This window comes from Protopterus annectens, chromosome 10.part0, assembly GCF_019279795.1.
Source record: "Protopterus annectens isolate FY-2018-M chromosome 10.part0, PAN1.0, whole genome shotgun sequence".
Lineage (NCBI taxonomy): Eukaryota > Metazoa > Chordata > Ceratodontiformes > Protopteridae > Protopterus > Protopterus annectens.
Genome location: NC_056744.1, coordinates 1,265,343,355 through 1,265,361,392, shown reverse-complemented (window position 1 = coordinate 1,265,361,392; position 18,038 = coordinate 1,265,343,355). Strand labels below are relative to the sequence as shown.

The 18,038-nt window shown below is 38.3% G+C and overlaps 1 protein-coding gene across 1 annotated transcript in view; it reads left to right on the top strand.

Annotated features, from left to right (window-relative positions):
* Positions 1 to 18,038, top strand: part of ASTN1 (astrotactin 1) — a 5,143,480-nt gene that overhangs the window by 3,444,201 nt on the left and 1,681,241 nt on the right. The window lies entirely within an intron of this gene.

Below are 18,038 nucleotides of genomic sequence, written 5' to 3'. Positions count from 1 at the left end.
CAGACGATCACAGGGGCTGCACTGCCTGTGATGTGCATTGTCCAGCAAAGAACAGAGGCACATAGGTGATCATCATCAATCAAAAACCTTTCCAGACCTGAGTGTTACCATCAGCATTAGTCAGCAGATGTAGAGGTCAGAGATCTAGGCATAGTTGGCCACTACTTGCATGATGTCAGACATGTCGAGTGTGCGGTATGGCTTGCTTTAGGAACTGTGACCACTCTAGAAACTGCAGGACATCATGGAACACGGGTATATGGCATATGGAGACCATAAAGAGATACGACTGCTAGGGGCACTGGTTGTTCAGTTGACAGCCATTGGATTTTCATGCCTTATTAAGGAAAAATACTTGTTGCAAAGAAAACAACCAGGCACAGAAACATGGCAGAAGATGCACTTGATTAAATCAATATAAATTTATTATAGAAATGGTAAGCGCTTTCACACTTAAGAACGTGTTTCATCAGACCATACACTAACTAAAAACAGTTTCCTTATATAGATATATATATATATATATATATATATATATATATATATATATATATATATATATATAAAAGCAATTACTAAACAAATTTAAATTAACCAATAAAAATTCAGTAGGAATCAAACATTAAAGTCACTTAAAGAGAGCCCTTGCCTTTAGTGCAGGTTTACCCAAAACCTTGCCATTTAAACCTGGATGCTTGTCAGCCTGCAATCTTATTATCCAGTGAAGTTCATGGTTTTCAGTAAAATTTATAAAATCATCTCTTCGTTCGTTCATAATAACAGCTTCTATCACCGTGAATCCAAAACAGTGTCCATCACCATACTCCAAAAAATGTTTAGCTAATGCATTACGTGTATCGCCACTATTTATACAATATACATCTTCCCTTATACATTCCGTAAGCAATCTATTTTTCCAGCATAGAAACATGTACATGACCTGCAGAAGGCAACATATATCATATTCCTACTACAGTAATTCACATCAATATTACATTTAAAAACAGATTGTGTTACTGGATGCACAAAAGAAGTAAATAGATCAAAATAACAAAAATTGCAATTCTGACAGTAATGCATTTCAGTAAAAGCCTTCACTTTCTTCATATTTGTATGATTCTTGTAACAAAGCTGCCTTTTTAGTGATTTTTATGAATGAACAAAGAGATGATTGTATAAATTTTACTGAAAACCGTGAACTTCACTGGATAATAAGATTGCGCGCTCACTTTAAGTGATTTTAATATTTGATTCCTACTGAATTTGTATTTGTTCATTTAAATTTTAGTAATTATTTATATATATATATATATATATATATATATATATATATATATATATATATATATATATATATATATCAGGAGACTGTTTTTATTTAGTGTATGGTCTGATGAAGCACATTTTTATGTGTGAAAGCACTTACCATTTCTGTAATAAATTTATATTGATTTAATCAAGTGCATCTCCTACTGTGTTTCTGTGCTTGGCTGTTTTCTTTGATATACCTTGTTGGTTTGGAGGCACAGCTAATTCATAGGAGGTTATTTAATTCTTTTGGATTTGTATTTTTATCCCCTCGGAGCATGGTGGAGGGCTGTGAGCCAGATATCGAGCTTGAATATGCACCCAGTTTGATGGAACGTGGGAGCAATGATCATTTCTCCAGGTTACTTAAGACTGACATCAATCCTTTGCTGGTTAAATCTGGAATGGAGATGGAGACCATAGCTTCCCTTTCTAATACTGATGAGGTACGGCTTTCTATGGCTATGAGGGATCTTGGAAATGACCTTTTTAAATTTAAACACTTGCAATGGCAGCGTTTACATCTTGAAGCTTGTCTTTTCCACAGTGTTATCCCTCGTGGGCTGCGAATTTTAAATATGCCGACATATGTTGATGTATATTTTGAACTTTTGAGTAAATGGCAACAGCTTAATATGGAATTAAGCTTTAATTATATTCATTTACTGATAGACTTTTTTAAGCCATTTGAAATAGAATTGATGGAAGCAGTTAATAAGAAATGGACTGAGTTGTATAATAACTTTCATGATTAAACTAGATAATGCCATGGATAATATCTGCCCATATGAGCATCATCTTAAATCACAGAAATATAAGAAGTTGAGTAGGGATGTTGCTGATTTCCCACAAGGAAATGTGTTTTCATGGCCAATACATCTCCGGCTGCACTTATTAATAATATAGGAGTGCATGGCAATGTAACTTCTGCTGCTGGTTTACAGAATACATCTACTAGTCATTCAATGTCTACTAATACACCTCCATGTTCCACTGGCTCTGTTGGTTTCCTTTTAGCTGCTGCTGCTCCAGTAAAACCACCGTATGTGTGGAGGAAGGCAACCATTATAGAACAGACCTCCGTTACCCTCCCCCTACCTTTACCAATCAGACATAAGGATCGAATACGTCAACTTCGCTCACAAGGTCAGGGAAAAAGAGACAATGCAGCAAGAGGATTCTCAAATAAAAACTATAAAACAAATGTGGGAAGAAACCAGGACTCACTGATTTATAATATCTCTAGTAAGTCTTTGACTGATTCACAGCTATCATTATTACGACAGGGGTTGTATTTCCGGCTGAATGCTCTGATTTCAGTGAGACTATTACTGACTTAAAACTATTCATGCATAATGTTATGTTGAAAATGCTTTATCCTAATAATAGTAGTTGCTTTGGTTTTAGGAAACCTAGTTTATTTCAACCTAATTTGCATCCTATACTTGAAACATTTTGCAAGAAATGTGAGAATGACCTATACTTTGCATATAATCAAGGAAAGCTTGAAAGGAATTTTTATAACTTGGATAACTCTGAAAAAGAGGCGCTGGAACAACTACGTAGTGATAATGATATTGTAATTAAATCCACCAATAGTAGTAATGGACTGTGATTATTATTATAACACTATTTAACAGATGTTATCAGATGTAAATGTTTATGAAAGGGTTAATTTTGAATATATACTGACACATTGAATGATAGAATTTATGCCGCTTTATATGATTGTTTGCATCGTCAACTAATTACTGCTGAATCATTTTAAGTATTTAACAGTGGAACATCCACTTATACTGATTTTCCAGGGGCTACCTAAGATACATAAGTGTGTTGAACCCCCCACCCCCGCCTTTCGACCAATAGTATCATGTAGTGGCTGGCTTATTGAGCCTTTTTCTATATTTATTGAAAAGAATCTGAGACCAGTCTTAAACATAGACAAAAAAAAGTTTTACAGTTTTGAGGGACACTCAACATTTTTTAGAGGATTTGTTTTATTTTACAAATGAAAGTTCTTTTAATAATGGCTATTTTTTAGTTACTAAAGATGTTTCTTTATTTACTGTGATTCCTCACCTGAATGGTCAAGGATTTTCGTATGACATATAGTGAATATGATATTAGTTTTATAGATCTTCTTTGTATATTTTTAACAATGTTTTCATGTTCAAGGGTGAATTATTTTTACAGAAAGTTGGCATAGTTATGGACACATCTTGTGCCAACAGCTATGCCAATATGGTTATGGCTCACTGGCAGTCCACATTTATTCTGCAACCTAATGACTATACCCAGTACCTGAAGATTTATAGAAATTTTGTAGATGATTTATTTTTGGTCTAGGGGGTACTGAAGCACAACTTTCTTCATTTGTTGGCTACTTAAGAGTCAACTAACTCTTTTTTAGAGATTTACTTGCAAGTCTTTCAGTGATATAATAGATTTCCTTGATGTATGCTTTCATAAGGACCCTATATATAAGTTTACAACTACACTTTATAGGAAGCCCTGTAGAAGGAATTCCTTGCTACAACAAGATATAGTAGGCACCCTGGGTTTATTTTTAAGAATATTGTTAAAGGCCAGAGTGTGAGAATTTCCAGATTAAATAGTAATGATGCTATTTTTTTCAAGATGATATTTCTAAGCTAGGACAGGAGCTTCATGAGAGGGGATATAAAGGAATGGAAATTGATGGTATTATTAATGAAAGTGTTACTGCGGTGGTGGTGCTGCGGTAGCGTTGTCGCCTCACAGTAAGATGTTGTCCCGTTCGATTCTCAGTTAGAGCGTATTTTGTGTGGTGACATGCATGAATGGGCGTTCCTTCATTGAAGGTTGCGCATCAGGCCCGGCAAGTCGGCACGTCAAAATCTACAGCCAATCATTAGCGGACCGGAGTTCCGCTGTGGCGACCCCTAAGCGGGAAAAGCCGAAAGACACAACAACATTAATGAAAGCGTTAATTTGAGGAAGGATAAGGCACGGACACATTTTTCAGATAGATCGAATAAGGTCACTACTGCTTATAAGGGTGATGGGTTTAGAAACAAAATGTTCCCATCTCCCTTTATTATACGACTGATGTGAATGATATTTTGAATATCAGTAGGACAAACTGGTCAATTTTACATCTCGATGACCAGGTTAGGACAGCAGTGGGTGACGAGCCTAATTTTATTTTTAAAAATAAAAAATTGCTAAAAAGGCAGCTTTGTTACAAGAATCATATAAATACGAAGAGAGGGAAGGGTTTTACTGGAATGCATTATTGTCAGAATTGTACATTTTGTTCTTATATTGATCTATTTACTTATTTTGTGTATCCAGCAACACGATCTGTTTTTAAATTTAATATTAATGTGAATTGCTGTAGTAGGAATGTGATATATCTTGCCTGCTGCAGGTCATGTACATGTTTCTATGTTGGAAAAACTAATAGATCACTGATGGAACGTATAAGGGAACATCTATATTATATAAATAGTGGTGATACACGTGATGCATTAGCTAAACATTTTTGGATTGTGGTGATGCACACTGTTTTGGATTCAGGGTGTGATAGAAGCTGTTGTTATGAATGAACGAAGAGGTGATTTTATAAATTTTACTGAAAACTGTGAACTTCACTGGATAATAAGATAGCAGGCTGACAAGCAATCAGATTTAAATGGCAAGGTTACGGTTAAACCTGCACTAAAGGCAAGGGCTCTCTTTAAGTGATTTTAATATTTGATTCTTTCTGAATTTTTATTGGTTCATTTAAATTTGTTCAGTAATTATATATATATATATATATATATATATATATATATATATATAATATATATATATATATATATATATGTATAAGGAAACTGTTTTTAGTTAGTGTAGGGTCTGATGAAGCACGTTTTAAGTGTGAAAGCGCTTACCATTTCTATAATACATTTATATTGATTTAATGGAGTGCATCTCCTGCCATCTTTCTGTGCCTGGCTGTTTTCTTTGATATACCTTGTTGGTTTGGAGGCACAGTTAATTCCTAGGGGCTTATTTTGTTCTTTTAAAAATGCTTATTTCCTGATCACATGCCAGGATTATACAGATAACATACACCATTCCAGAGACAACCTCTCTCTCAGCACTTCCCATGTCTTCTTTGGCCTCTGAGTGTGGATACTCCTAAGGATGTGGCCAGTGGTAATTCAGCTACACTGTGGGCAGACATCAATGGGTAAGCCAGACAGAGTTCTGCAGTTTAATTCCATCACGCTTCCCTGCCCTACTAAGCAGCACGTATCCATACCAACTGATTAGACTGTGGGTGAAACATTCTGCCGGAATGCATTATAGAGGCAAATAGTGTGTTCTGTGCTTACTACTGATTTTCAACACCATATGTCCTGACAATGAAGGCAGTGCAATACATTTGTTCCTTTACTCTCTACAACCAGCAGTCTGTGTGACTATGACTATCTCATCTACCACCCTTTACCCTTCTGAGAACTAGTGTTGCAGTCTTCTCTCAGTGTTCCAACTCTCCATCCCATGCAAATGAAGCTTATTTTGTTATGTCCACCTTTCTTGTGTGTGTGTGCGCATGTGTGTATGTGTGTGCGTGCGTGTGTGTGTAGGGTTGGGGGGTGATACAGTAATGTCTGACACACTGCATGGGTAGTCATTGCACTGCACCACATAGCCTGCATGTATTGTTGCATGCATTTGTTTTATTCTGTATTGCCACTTTCATGTCTCTGTATTGTAACTGCTTTTGTCGCACCATATTATGTAGCAAGGTACAAACCACACATTTATGTCTGGGTCTGTCAAACATAGAACAGTCATCCAGTCAGCAGAAGTGGGTCTTCAGAGATCCAAATATATGTTTGACAATATTATATATCTGTAACAGCCATACATTTCCAGGTGTATTCAGTATCACCTACAATACAAATCTGTGGACACCACTATGAGTTATCTGCTCCCTACTTTTGTTGGAGCAGCATATCAAGGACTCTGTAGGTAACAATATGTGCACCTGCCAGCTAGATGATGCTGTGAAAAATCACCCTACACAAAACACTGGTGTAGGTCTCAGATCTTGGAAATATCTACCCTGCCTTTGTGGTACATATACACACACACCTATAAAAGCCTGTGTACTGCATACCACCTTTTGATGCTGTGTTGGGTTAGCATTGTGAATGGATGTCATAGAATACCTTCATAACTGTGATTCTCTCCTGTACTGTCTAGGTAAACCAGATATGCTCCTCCACCATGTATAGTCATGTGTTCCCTCAGAGATGATGAAAATTCCACATAGCAAGGATAGTTAATGCTACATAAACCTTCATGTCTACTGAGGTCAGTAGTCCACCTATCTCCACTGATTACATATGAGGGTGGCCCATGTTTATTAACTTCCATATGGCATGCCTATCCAAAATATAGTAGTCAACAATGTCCTTGACACAGAGGAGATGGCATATTACCTGCTGGCAGACTTTTTTTGAAATGCAAAGGGTGAAGACATACAGCATCATGTACACTTGTTCCGATGGTGGCAGCTAATAGATGCTGTCTCGATAATAGTGATGCAATACCTATCATCTTTGTGCAAGCAAAGCTCCTGTACAACATAGTATCCTATTGTTCAGATTAGCTAATTGCAACTACTCCACGAGCTGTCTTTAGCATGTTGAGACTCATTTGCATGTCATTGTGTGGTCATCATGATATACCCCATACTATTTATACTGTAGTGAGGTCATACAGCATGCATCTCAGAATCACCACTTTCCTGCACATGACCACATCCTGTGCTATTTCAACTAATACATTGCACTGTTTGTTCTTAGGACCATCTTTATGTCACTGTAACTGGTATGCTTACAGATGATCGCATGTTGATTCTTGTCTTTCGGAGTTGAGTATGCAGATGGCCACTTTAAAATCAGCCAGTAACACACAAGTTATTCTAAAGTAAAACAGAGCAGTTTTTTTAAAGTTCAATCATTCAGTCAAAATTTCATTTATGTGGTATCTTTCAAACTCAAGACAATGAATAATAAATGAAGTGCACACAAAACAAAAAGAAATACAGATTACTGCTAATCCAAGTAAGTCTTGGAAAATTCGCTTCAAAACTTTAAGCCTCTTTTATTTTTAACATTTTTCTATATAGAATATGTTTCATGATGTCTCATCTGTTAAATATCAAACATATATCCATTAAGTATTAAAATGAATAATATGAGGAAAATCACTCTTCAACATGGTAATAACCTTTTAGCGAAGCACTTTATGTGTCTGTTAAAAGGAAATCATTCCGGAATATGGTAATAAACTGCATCTTAGTGAGGCATTTTACATGCCTGCTGACACAAAGCATAATTTAAACTGACTACTCTGAATATAAGTGGAGTCATCTGTTTTACCAAGTATCCTGCACTGGAGACATTACAGTGGATGCCATACTGTGCAGCGATTAGCAGAAGTTTAATTCTGAAATAACTCTGTTCTTAGACTTTGGCATTAGCTGAGTGTAGGAACTGAAACATTCAAGCAACTGTAATGGAAAAAAATGCAGTCTTCAGTATTAGGCAGGTATTTTAGTTTGGCATATTTTATTCAAACTTGCTTACAGTGAATGTTTTTCTTTCACCTCGGATAACTTGGTGTCTAGCCTGAGATGTAATTTAGCCAGCAAACGTACCTAGCATTGATATTGCACAATGACAGTTTAAAAAAATGAATGATATAAATTTTAACTTTAGGAAAAAAAAGTTGAGCTGAGTTGTTTAGTTAATATCATTGTTTTTCTGGTGCACAGCATACTGTAGGCTGTAGAATAATGATGCATATAGTGAAAGCATGCTTCTTTGGTAATTACTAGGCATGTGGTCCAGAGACCACTCAGAAGTAGAGTCCAATTTTCTCAGAGGATTGATTGATTAAATGACTTGCTCAGTGCCACACAGCAGGCATGTAGAACCAAACTCTTCACTATGTGATGTTACTTGTTAACAGTTCAGAGACTTAGTACCTTGAAGAAACTGCATTTATGCACAAATCAAAAGCTTCTTAGTGGCTGCACATATCACACAGAAATAAATGTACTGAAAGATGAACTGCTTTTTGCAGGTGCTTGTTATGATGGGGAAGTTGTCTCTCCCCCCTCCCCCATTCTGCAATAAGATTTTAACTGATACCATACTTAAGGGTGCTGAACTCTCCTACAGATGAAATGGGGAAGTTTTTTTTTTTTTTTTTTACTGTGGTAAATACTGGTTTGTTTGTAGTATATTTTGTGTTCTTCCTTCAATAATACTTTCTTTTGAAGAATTAATACTTCTACTAATTTAAGTTTTGTTAACTGTATGCCATTTGTTTGGGCATACTTAAGCTGTTCTCAGTGAAGTGATATGAACCTTGTTACCTGTCTATCTATCTATTGATCTGTCTTTCTATACATCTGTTTGAAAATTGGTAAACAGGTACTTGGATCACTCAATTAACATGTTTAGTCACAACCTGGGCTCCAGAGGGGAAAGTATATAACAATATATATATATATATAAAAGAAAAAAACTCAATAAAAAAGAGAAAATACTTCTTATATTATATGATAACATAATATATATCTAAAGTAAATGCATACTGAAAAGGAGTAGAAAGGAATAACAATATTCACAATATTTCAAAGAATGTGGAAATCTGATATTTACAGTATTTAATAGGTGAATACTGATACCTATTTGTAGTACTTGTAAATATTCCACTACCTAAAGTCATAAGTCTTAAGCAGCCATCCTTGAAGTACTTCACCCTAACTTCTGTCTTTCATGCTAATTTTATTTATTTATTTAATTAATTGTTTACTTATTCAGCTTTTGTTGACAAGCCACTAAACTGATCCTAAGGACCTATGTCAGCTTTGGCCATTAAAAAATAAACAAAGTACATCACATGCAGCACATAAGACAAAATAGTGTTTGCTATGTTTCACAATTATTAAAAATATTATTTTTTTCTCATTTTCAGTGATGCATGTAATGTTGTCAGCCTCATTTTTTCTGTAGCTCAGCCTGATTTTTTTTTTTCTTGTGAAGTCTAGTATTACCAAATGGAAAATACTTTGAATGACATAAGATAAAAGAAAGAACTTGATTTGCAAATTAAGGTGCTTCCTGTTGTTCATCAGCTTGACACCTAAACTGCTGCAAGAACACCTTTTCTTGAATAAAAGGAAGTCCACCTTGAAAAAAAGGTGCCCACTGAGCTTAGGCCTGGTGACTAGGCAATGTCCGTTTTCAGTCTTATGTACAGCGTTTAATTCCTGAAACATCAGTCTTATGTACAGCGTTTAATTCCTGAGACATCAGTCTTATGTACAGCGTTTAATTCCTGAGACATCAGTCTTATGTACAGCATTTAATTCCTGAGACATCAGTCTTATGTACAGCGTTTAATTCCTGAGACATCAGTCTTATGTACAGCGTTTAATTCCTGAGACATCAGTCTTATGTACAGCGTTTACTTCCTGAGACATCAGTCTTATGTACAGCGTTTAATTCCTGAGACATCAGTCTTATGTACAGCATTTAATTCCTGAGACATCAGTCTTATGTACAGCATTTAATTCCTGAGACATCAGTCTTATGTACCGCGTTTAATTCCTGAGACATCAGTCTTATGTACCGCGTTTAATTTCTGAGACATCAGTCTTATGTACAGCGTTTAATTCCTGAAATATCAGTCTTATGTACAGCATTTAATTCCTGAGACATCAGTCTTATGTACAGCGTTTAATTCCTGAGACATCAGTCTTATGTACAGCATTTAATTCCTGAGACATCAGTCTTATGTACAGCATTTAATTCCTGAGACATCAGTCTTATGTACAGCATTTAATTCCTGAGACATCAGTCATATGTACAGCGTTTAATTCCTGAGACATCAGTCTTATGTACAGCGTTTAATTCCTGAGACATTAGTCTTATCTACAGCATTTAATTCCTGAGACATCAGTCTTACGTACAGCATTTAATTCCTGAGACATCAGTCTTATGTACACCGTTTAATTCCTGAAACATCAGTCTTATGTACACCGTTTAATTCCTGAAACATCAGTCTTATGTACAGCGTTTAATTCCTGAGACATCAGTCTTATGTACAGCATTTAATTCCTGAAACATCAGTCTTATGTACAGCGTTTAATTCCTGAAACATCAGTCTTATGTACAGTGTTTAATTCCTGAAACATCAGTCTTATGTACAGTGTTTAATTCCTGAAACATCAGTCTTATGTACAGCGTTTAATTCCTGAAACATCAGTCTTATGTACAGCGTATAATTCCTGAAACATCTTTTCTAGCATCACTGCTGACTTATTGGCAATTTATAAGCAATTCTGTAGCACAAATGCACTTTGGCACCCTTCTGCAATCAAGTTCAAAATGCTAAAACAAATTTTAAAGATTAAGTGCAACTAAACATATTCTTCTTAGCTTTGACTCTGTTTGCCACAAAATCTTTCAGCCTCATTTATTAAGGTGACTAGCTTTGAAACTTAAATTTTTCAGCTTGATTCTTTAGGGTGTCTAGTCTTGAACCAAAGGCCAGATTTATTAGAGTGTCCAGTCTTGAATCTGAAATCTTTCGGCCTGATCAAAATTTAGGGTGTCCAGTGTTGAACCTGAAGTTGTTGTGATTGTAGCTGTGCTATGCAGCTGAAATATTTATTATTATTTTACAAACTCATTATTTTGAATAACCTCTAATTATTAAAAAAAAATAAGCAAAAAAATCATATATTGCAACCTACATTAATAGTCATGTTTTATACAGTCTTTACATGACCTACATATTTATTTATACGTGTCTATAAGTGTCTAAGCTTTACAATTCCTGAAAATACTGCCTATGTTGTTTTTCTTATTATATTGCCAACTATAGAACTTGAAAATATTAAGAATCTAGTTCCATAGGTACACTGTGTTCAGTGATCATGGAAATTTTATCTGTCCTGTGTTCTTGTTGATAGTAGCTTGAAGTGATGATCCTGTCTACATTTTGAGCAGACTTACTACATTGCTTGCTTTGGGATATAAAAGTTAGAAAGAGAATTTTGCAAACTTACGTTATAATATGCTGTAACTTTTCATTTTAATATGCTCTAAACAAGGCAATTGACAACTAAAAATCTGTACTGCTGCAATCAGAGAGATTCAAATTAAGGTAACACTTAAATACTAACATAAGACATTATTATGACTGAAAGACCACTATTCCTTTAGGACACTGAGAAGTCTAGTGAAATTTCTCTGGTGTGCAATACCTGCTTTGTCCAGTCTGTCCATTCTGTTTGCAAAAAAACTGAAATGCCTCTGTCTTGTTCTCAGTCAGCAAGGATTTTCCATCTGGTTGATCTTATGTAAGTAAGCTACCGAGTTTTTAAAATAATGCATTTGATGCTAGTCGGATGTCCTTCGTGGTTCACTGTTGCAGTCATGACTGTAGGGTTCTTCCTGCCAGCAGCAGCCCTCGATCGGCCAGAATCCCAAAGTCTGGATTGGGCATCAGCTGAGGTCGCTTTTATCCTGACGTCAATGCGCCAGGAAGTATAAAGACCTCAGCCGACACCATTACCCCAGTCTTTCTTGCCGCGCGGTGCCCTGAGCAGTTCGCTGATGCCGGACGGTCTACTCCTGTCTGTTTTTGGATTTACTTCCAGGATTTTTCGTTTTTTTAAGATAAGTACCCCGTTGGGGAGGTCTTTTTCTTGCTCCAGTCGGATGTTAGAAAAAGTTAATAATTGTATTTCATGTGGGAAACAAATACCTCATAGGGATTTTCACTCTTATTGTATTCCCTGCCTGGGGCCTGACCACAACGTTGCTAATTGTGGGTTTTGTGCTAGATTTAATTAGCGTACTATTAGGCAAAGGTACAACTTTTCCTTCTACTATTTTGGTAAAAGGTTTAATTATAATATGTCTTCGGATTCTTTTCCGGCTTCTGGTGTGTGTAAGAGGTGCAAAGATAAAGACAGGCCTCCGAGGTCCAAAGCAGAGGATTTTACTCAGTTATTGCCAGTTGCTGGTTCGTCGGTCATCAGTGAGGCACCTTAGCAGCCCCTGTTGTCCGCCTCTTTTGAACCAATTGCCTGTACCAACTCCGGTGTGGAGCTGATGGGGCCTTCAGAATTGCCAGGGAAGGGACCTTCGGATACTACTCCCTCAGTTGGGTCCGGAGCCGGTAGGCAGGTACCGGCTTCTGAGGGAGTTTTCAGGCCTTCACAGCTTCCTGTAATTATGGATTCAGTTTTGCATTCTAAGACAATGACTAAGGCTCCAGCTAAAAAGAAATGGCAAGCACAGACGCCTTTTGATCAGGGTCCTAGGCCTCAAAGGCAGATGCTTAGGATGGCTGAAGATTTGTTATCTATGATCAGGGGTTCTCATCACCCTCCTGACAAAAAGCCTAGATTACAGTCCGATTATAATTCTTCAGACCAAATTTCTGTTTCTTCTGCTTCTTCCCTTGAGCACGATTGTTCCTTTCCTCCTTATGAGGATTCTGATGCTGAAGATTCCTTTCCTCCAGCCTCTCCTCCTGAGGATTATTCTTTTGGTGAAACTTTGCATGATATGAGGGTGCATTTTCACTGGGAACGGCAGGAATTCTCTGAAACCAAGAAAAGGCTTAGGGATTTTTTTCTTCTCCCTCAGCATAAGCCTCTTGCTATTCCTCCTGTATTGGACATTGTTGATGATGTTTTTTCAGAAGCTTCCCTCTCTCCTGATTCTTTTCCCCCTACTCCAGTCAAACCAGATGGGTATTATAGGGTTCCAGATTCTCACAAGTTTCTTTTTAAGAATCTTTCACCTGATCCGGAAACAATTTCTCAGGGCCCTAAGGTGGCCTCTGCTAAACATCCTATTCCCTCTGACCGAGAGTCCAGGGCTTTGGAAAGATGGGGTAAAAAAGTTTATACTTCTGCTACATTGCTATTAGAGTTTTGAACTGTCAATTTCATATGCTAAAGTATCAGCAATACCTTTTGTCTGTATTTAAACAAAAGATGTCAGCTGTTTCTATTGGTGCGGATGACAAGGAATTACAGGATTTATTGCATGCTATTGAACAAGTGGGTAAACATACCCTGCATTGTGGTTTTGATTCTTTGGAAGCTTCTTATAGGGCTGTGACAACTGGCGCAGTTATTAGAAGACATGCTCGGTTAAAGGAACAAACTTGTCGGATCAGGTTAAAGCCAAACGTTTGGATGCCCCTTTGCAGCACGATGTTTTGTTTGGGGCCAAAGCTGAAGAGATATTAAAGAAAATGGAGGATAAAGCCAAATCTATACAGACGGCTAAGGATTTTCTACAGGTGCAACCTCCTACATTTAGCAGGCACTGGCCAGCTAAACCTTGGTCCTTTCCAACCTCGGACAGGCCTCAGAGAAGCAGATTCAGGCATTCCAGAGGTATGGGGACAGGCACAAACCCTTTTTAGGAATAGGCAATGGCCTGCCCCCTCTCCCAAAGGTGGTGAAGATAAGTCTCAACCCTACTGGAAACAGTCTTTATGACTCTCCCTTTCTGGTTCCAGGGGCTCCTCTCCTGGAAGCACCTTTGGGAGGAAAGATTTCTCTTTTTTTATCAAAATTGGGGCCGCATAACCCGGGACAAATGGGTTCTGGACATAGTCTCAAGAGGTTACAGATTTCATTTCCACACCTTGCCAAAACCGAACGGTTGGCCAGATCTGCCGAATCATCAATGGGCAGAGGCACAACTACAGGTTCAGTCCCTCTTGGCTATGAGAGCCATAGAATTGGTACCAAATTTAGAAATTGGGCAAGGTTTTTATTCAAGACTTTTCCTGGTTCCCAGGAAGGAAATTTTGTGGAGACCAATCCTGGACCTTTCCGTACTAAACACCTTCCTGGATGTACCAAAATTCAAGATGCTCACTCTGCAGCAGCTGCTGCCTATGTTGGGCAAGAATGCTTGGATGGTGACTCTGGACTTAAAGGAAGCTTACCTGCATATTCCTATAAGGCGAGAGTGCAGAAGATATCTGAGATTCACAGCGGGCTCGAAGCATTACCAGTTCTTTGTGCTGCCCTTTGGCTTATCTACTGCGCCCAGGGTCTTTACAAAGTGCCTGGCACCAGTAATGGCATTTTGCAGACAGAAGGGGATTCAAATATACCCTTATCTGGACGACTGTCTTATTCAAGTGGACAACAAAGACACTACTTCAGCATCTAGCTTTTGTGCAGCATCTTCTAAAGTACCTCAGATTCACAGTAAGTCTAAAGAAGTCAAATCTGGTGCCCACACAACAGATTACTTTCCTGGATGATCTTCTGAGTACTACAACCCAGATGGCTTCCTTGACACCAGACAAAAAAGCGCAACTGGCGTCTTCTTTCCAACACCTGGCTTCAATGAAACAGCTGACTGCAAGAAAGGTTCTGCAGGCTTTAGGTTACATGGCTTCCTGCATTCTCCTAATACCATATGCAAGACTACATATGAGGAAACTACAGTGGTACCTCAAGAGTGCGTGGTCTCAGCATTACCACAGTTTGGAAACAGTGATCACGATTTTGCCTTGTCTACAGCAAGAGTTTCTTTGGTGGGCCGAAGCCTGTCTCCAGGAGGCCTTTTTGTCCTCCACCAACCAACCAAGTTCTGAGAACGGATGCTTCAGATTATGCCTGGGGAGCCCACATGCATGGGAGATGTCTTCAGGGTGTTTGGACAAAGGAGCAAATTCACCTGCACATAAATTTGGAGGAAATGCTCGCTGTACAGAATGCTCTGATAGCCTTCAGGGACTTTCTTCTACCAGGGCAATTGTTGATAAAGACAGACAACACTACAATGATGTGGTACATAAACAAGCAGGGGGGCTCTCACTCTTACCCCCTGTGCAGGTTAGCCATGGCTCTGTGGTACACTGCACTGACCTGCAGAGTCCACTTACAGGCACAGTTCCTGCCAGGAAAAGACAACACTCTGGCAGACACATTGAGCACGGTACTTTCGGATCTGCACGAATGGATGTTGGATGTTCGGATATTCAGGATGATAGTACAGGCATGGGGATGTCCGGACATAGATCTTTTTGCATCCCCTCAGAATCATCAACTTCCAATATTCTGCACCAGGACCTACCACAAACTAGCATGGCAAGTGGATGCCCTCTCATTCAGTTGGAAACACCTCTCAGTATATGCTTTTCCTCCTTTTCCTCTTCTACCTTGGGTACTTCTGAAGATAAAACAGGACAGACCGCAAATGATTTTACTGGCTCCCAATTGGCCTCGACAATTCTGGTATTCCACTCTGATGAACCTAGTTCAGGAGCCTCCCTGGATTCTGCCTCAAATCCCTCATCTACTGTCTCAACCGGATGGCTGGATCCTGCACAGTCATGTCAAAACTATGAATCTAGCTGCCTGGCAGATCCAGGGTCTGTAAACACCTCTACTCTTTCCAAACAGGTAATGGATGTAATCCTTGAAGCTAGACGGCCCAGCACTAGGAAATCTTATGCAGGTAAATGGAAAAGATTTTGCTCCTGGAATCAGGTCCAAGGTGGTGATTCTACTGTTCCGAACATTCCTCTGATTTTAAAGTATCTGGCAGAGTTGTTACATACGGGCCTATCTTTTTCATCTGTCAAGCTTCATGCTTCTGCTATCTCTGCACATTACAATACGGATCCTCTGATTTTTTCTCATCCATTACTTAAACAATTTCTCAGAGGAGCTAAGAATGTTTGGCCCCCTATAAAAGCACCTGTTCCCACTTGGGATCTTAACTATGTTTTGGAAAAATTAACTTTGTCTCCTTTTGAACCTGCAGCTTCCACGGATTTAAAATTTTTGTCTTGGAAAACTACTTTTCTTTTAGCTATAACCTCTGCTAGAAGAATTTCGGAATTGCAAGCATTCATGGCTGTGGAACCCTTCATTATTTTTCATCAGGACAGGGTTTCCCTAAAGACTAATCCCACCTTTATGCCTAAGGTGGTTTTGGCAGTGGCCTTGAATCAGACTATTCATTTGCCTACTTTTTATCCTAATCCTCAAAGTGAGGAAGAAAGTCTTTTGCACTCTTTGGACGTGCACAGACAGCTTCGTTTTTACCTGGACAGGTCGAAGATATTCAGGAAATCTGATCAGTTGTTTGTCGCTTATGCTCCTACTGTTCAGGGAAAGCAATCACTAAGCAAACTATTTCCAAGTGGATTGCCCACTGCATCAAGTTCTGTTACTCTTATCATGGCAATCCGGTTCCTGTTAATGTTAGGACTCATTCTACACGGGCTACTGCTACTTCAGCAGCTTTTCTTTGTGGGGTTCCTACCAAGGATATTTTAGAGGCTGCTACTTGGAGTTCTGTGCATACTTTTTCTAAGCATTACAACCTCCCTCTCTATTTTAAATCTAGGGCCGGTTTTGCTTCTGCGGTTTTGCAAAGTTTTGTGGCCGCTCCTTCTGTTTCTCCTCCAGCCACCCTTTCTTAGCTTTGGGACTCAACCCTGTAGTCATGACTGCAACAGTGAACCACGAAGGACATAGTACAGTTGTGTACTCTTACCATAAATGTAGATGTTCGAGTGTGTTCACTGTTGCAGTCTGAGTTACCCTCCCTCCTACCCCCTCTTTTGTTTTTTCTTTGAGTATTGTCTGTTATGAGGTATTTTGGCTGCTGAGGTTTTGGGCACCTGACATCTGGGGCAAGAAAAACTGGGGTAATGGCGTCGGCTGAGGTCTTTATACTTCCTGGCACACTGAAGTCAGGATAAAAGTGACCTCAGCTGACGCCCAATCCAGACTTTGGGATTCTGGCCGATCAAGGGCTGCTGCTGGCAGGAAGAACCCTACAGTCATGACTGCAACAGTGAATACACTCGAACATCTACATTTATGGTAAGAGTACACAACTGTACTTTTCTTGTTAAGGCCTATGGTGGCTTGAGGCTTTGTAATCCTTTTACATAGTATGTGGAGCAAAAATAAGGGTGTTCCTACTGACAATATTACACAGTTATAAACATAGCCGGCCTTAGGCATAACATAGTTAGAATTACAAAGCTAAATGCAAAGAGGCTGCATCAACTATGTTACAAGTGTATGGAGTAAAGGCTAGGGTAGATATATGGGATAGAACAACGCAAACTTGTTTAGAACAAAATATTTTTAAAGATATTTTCCAAAAGATTAAGACACACTTTAAGACAGGATGTAATGAAGCCATGGAGGACTTTTTTTTCTTACCTTTCAGACCACCCATTGAAGATCTTGTTGACCGAGGGGCAGGGAATAATTGGAGAAATAGGATAACACCAGTTAGACTTTGGCATCAAATCAGACATGATGGTGAATGGTTGGGACAGGACACAGCAAAAAATAAATACATTCTAAAGGGCTTGTTAAGGCTGGAGTCTGAGGGCTAAATAAGACTGACTAAAAGGCAGAAAATGTACCCAGGTGTGGATGTAGAGAATATAGGTTTAAGAGAGTTATATAGAAAGAAAACAAGTTGTGGAGAAAGGAACTAAAAAATTGCTTAGACAAATCCACAGTAACGTTTTGCATATACATAAAATAGCAATGATTAATTGGAAAGCAAACTGGGAAAGAAAGAAAGATAGATAGATAGATAGATAGATAGATAGATAGATAGATAGATAGATAGATAGATAGATAGATA